This window comes from Arachis ipaensis, chromosome B03 (genome assembly GCF_000816755.2).
Source record: "Arachis ipaensis cultivar K30076 chromosome B03, Araip1.1, whole genome shotgun sequence".
Taxonomy (NCBI): Eukaryota; Viridiplantae; Streptophyta; class Magnoliopsida; order Fabales; family Fabaceae; genus Arachis; species Arachis ipaensis.
In genome coordinates this window covers 109,819,997-109,824,029 of record NC_029787.2, presented here as the reverse complement: position 1 = coordinate 109,824,029, position 4,033 = coordinate 109,819,997, and positions in this window count along the sequence as shown.

The following is a 4,033-nucleotide window of genomic DNA, read 5'->3' as shown; positions in this document are numbered from 1 at the left end:
AGGAGTCCCCTTCCCTTACCGAAGGTTCTTATCCCAAACGTTTTGGCGATCACCTTCCCTTACCCAAGGATCATCTCGATCGATCACCTTCCCTTACCAAAGGATCATATCGATATCTTGTCTTTGGGGGTTACCTTCCCTTACCGAAGGATCATTCCCTCAGTTCAATTTACAATCAAGGTTATTTAGACATACACAAGAAAAGAGTTATATCAAAAAAGATATCTTATTATATAAAATTGATGGGAGTCTCCTTCCCTTACCGAAGGTTCCCAAAAGTTTGTCGATCACCTTCTCTTACCGAAGGATCATCTTGATTATCTTGTCTTTGGGGGTCACCTTCCCTTACCGAAGGATCATTCCCTCAGTTCTTTATGCACATAAGATTTTTATTATAATTCATAATGCGTATGAAGAGAAGAGACATTATATCATGACATGTAATGCTAACATCTATATATGACATAAAATTAGCATAAAACCCCTACCTCGAGTGAAGTTCCGCTAGGTATTCTGATGCAAATAGATTCGGTTTGTTAGAGAAGAGAGACTTGTTTCATGGCTATACTTTGTGTATACTAGAATGTTTTGTATAGAAAAAGAGAATATAATGAGAAAGGAAGGATCAAATAGCTCTCAGGTATGTGCAGATTATGTTAGGAGGCATTTAGGTGAAATCTTCAATCTGGATCGTCACTTTGTGATCCCTATAACGTTTTCTACGTTTTGAATTTGGAATTAGCTATTAGATACAAATTTATAGATAATTGAATTAGCTTTAAAACGAATCTTAAACAAAGTTAATTGGATAACCACAGCTTGAGATATTTCCAAAATACTGTTAGTATATCAGGCTGGCTGATAAGAGCGCGATTTTTTACTCTGAACTTGTAACCAATTTGTCTACCTAATTTAATTTGAATTTGATTTTATACTGAACTAAAGGAATAGAGCTAGTATTCTTATCTTTTCATATAACAAAATATCATTCAAAATCTAATAAATGTAGAATTAGTTATGACTATGTTTTAAAAAGTTGTTTACTGTTGGTTAGAGATTTACTACCACTAGTGCTTTCATATGTTTAAATTTTAAATTCAAATCTTAAATCATTATCATTTTAATTAATTAATTAGTTATTAAAAAAATGACTTGATTCAAAAAGTTGGGATGTTACATTCTCACCCCTTAAAAAAGAATTTTGTCCTCAAAATTCGTGTCTCCTAAGAAGATACTAATTCAACCTCACTTATCATAGTAGATTTTATCTACATTTTCTTTCTATAGGGATATATTATATTTGATAGTTCCAACATAAGTAAGTTCAATCAAGAAAACACAAAGACATGCATGTACTCTCAGTAAAAAGACCTTAAAAAATAAATTTGCATATGAAAACTTGGATGATAAACATATTGTATGCATGTAAAAGAAAGAAAGGAAGGAATAATGCTATAAAGATAACAGGGCATCATATAGCTGATATTCAAAATCTTGCGAAATTTTTCTTTTAAAACAAATGTGAAATATTTATATAAAATAATTTATAGATAAAAATTTGAATAACTAGTTTTTATTAGAATAGTTACTAGTTGAAAAATATAAGTGGATTTGAAAATACTAACATGAAAAAAAAAACAGTGAGCTAAACTATAAAGGCACAATAATGACAAGCTTTACTCTTACCAAATAAAAAAAGAAACATAATAGATACAATTGCAATCAGTCAATAAAGATAAAACAAGACACATAGGAAATCCTAATTCTTTTAATTTGTTTAACTATGGCTAAAACAATAGCATATTCTTCCTTCTTAAGGTAAACGTTTAATGTTTTGTATCTACGTCCTCGATAGCTTGCTCCCACTAGTGCACCTGTCTTTTCACCTCAACTGTATTGCTTCGTACTGCATCATTCCTGAAGATGGTACGGAGAGAAGGGTGAGAAACAAAAGTTTTTCAGTAGTTTATCTATATGGTGTCATCGTATCCATCCCAGCCACTCCAAGTTTTAAAATAAAAACAGTGATGATGCAATGTTGTTCAATTATTATTTTTAAAAGTCTTGATTAGTGAGAGTGGTGTGACTTTTAGATGCTTCTCATTTACTTATGTTATGACATGTGTAATGCATACAAAATGCCTATAACGTTAAAACATATAAAGGTAAACTCATAAACCTTGGTATGATGTTCTCATAGGCCATAAAGCAAGACAAAATAAATAATAAATAAGAGAAGAATAGTAATATTGCCACAGATAAGTCAAACAGAATAGATCTGAATAAAATAAAGATCTTAAACAATATCATACATCATACAAAAAGGAACTTTGGATAAAAGAATGATCTTTGAATGCAATAATAAACATAATCATAAATAAAAAAAGATAAAAGAAGAACAATCATGATCACTCTTTTCATTGTACTTTTCATTATTTTTTCTCGTAGCTTTTATGGAAGGTATTGAGCTCAAACCGGTATAAAAGGTGGGAGTCCCCTTCCCTTACCGAAGGTTCTTATCCCAAACATTTTGGCGATCACCTTTCCTTACCGAAGGATCATATCGATATCTTGTCTTTGGGGTCACTTTCCCTTACCGAAGGATCATTCCCTCAGTTCAATTTACAATCTAGGTTATTTAGACATACACAAGAAAAGAGTTATATCAACAAAGATATCTTATTATATAAAATTGATGGGAGTCTCCTTCCCTTACCGAAGGTTCCCAAAAGTTTGTCGATCACCTTCCCTTACCAAAAGATCATCTCGATTATCTTGTCTTTGGGGGTCACCTTCCCTTACCGAAGGATCATTCCCTCAGTTCTTTATGCACATAAGATTTTTATTATAATGCATAATGCGTATGAAGAGAAGAGACATTATATCATGACATGTAATGCTAACATCTATATATGACATAAAAATTAGCATAAAACCCCTACCTCGAGTGAAGTTCCGCTAGGTATTCTGATGCAAATAGATGCGGTTTGTTAGAGAAGAGAGACTTGTTTCATGGCTATACTTTATTTATACTAGAATATTTTGTATAGAAAAAGGGAACAGAATGAGAAAGGAAGAATCAAATAGCTCTCAGGTATGTGCAGATTATGTTAGGAGGCATTTAGGTGAAATCTTCAATCTGGATCGTCACTTTGTGATCCCTATAACGTTTTCTACGTTTTGAATTTGTAATTAGCTATTAGATACAAATTTATAGATAATTGAATTAGCTTTAAAATGAATCTTAAACGAAGTCAATCGAATAACCACAGCTTGAGATATTCTCAAAATACTGTTAGTATATCAGGCTGACTGATAAGAGCGCGATTTTCTACTCTGAACTTGTAACCGATTTATCTACCTAATTTAATTTGAATTTGATTTTATACTGAACTAAAGGAATAGAGCTAGTATTCTTATCTTTTCATATAACAAAATATCATTCAAATCTAATAAATGTAGAATTAGTTATGACTATATTTTAAAAGGTTGTTTACTGTCGGTTAGAGATTTACTACCACTAGTGTTTTCATATGTTTAAATTTTAAATTCAAATCTTAAATCATTACCATTTTAATTAATTAATTAGTTATTAAAAAAAATGACTTGATTCAAAAAGTTGGAATGTTACATAGAGTGATTCTTGTGTGAGTTGAAGCCTAATAATATAAGTCATAGAGTCTGTATATGTATCTGTTGTATGTAAATAAGTCGTTATGTATTTTTTTTAAAATATTTGGTGTATTAAACTAAGCCTATGAACCTTTATATGACACTTACATGCTTTCTTTTTATATGTATATCGTATATGCTGCATGTTTTGAATTGTCTAAATCTATACCTTATACACTGGCTAACTCACGATCTCGATAAGCGATATAGGCATGATAATATGCTTAATATATCTAGTTTGAGTTCTTAAAGTAAGTCAAACAGTACCGCCTAGGTATTATTATTGGTCATGCCGTGTTAGGAATTTAGTCATTACAATTAACATATTTATCCCTTAATTTGAATTTATATATTTAATTAT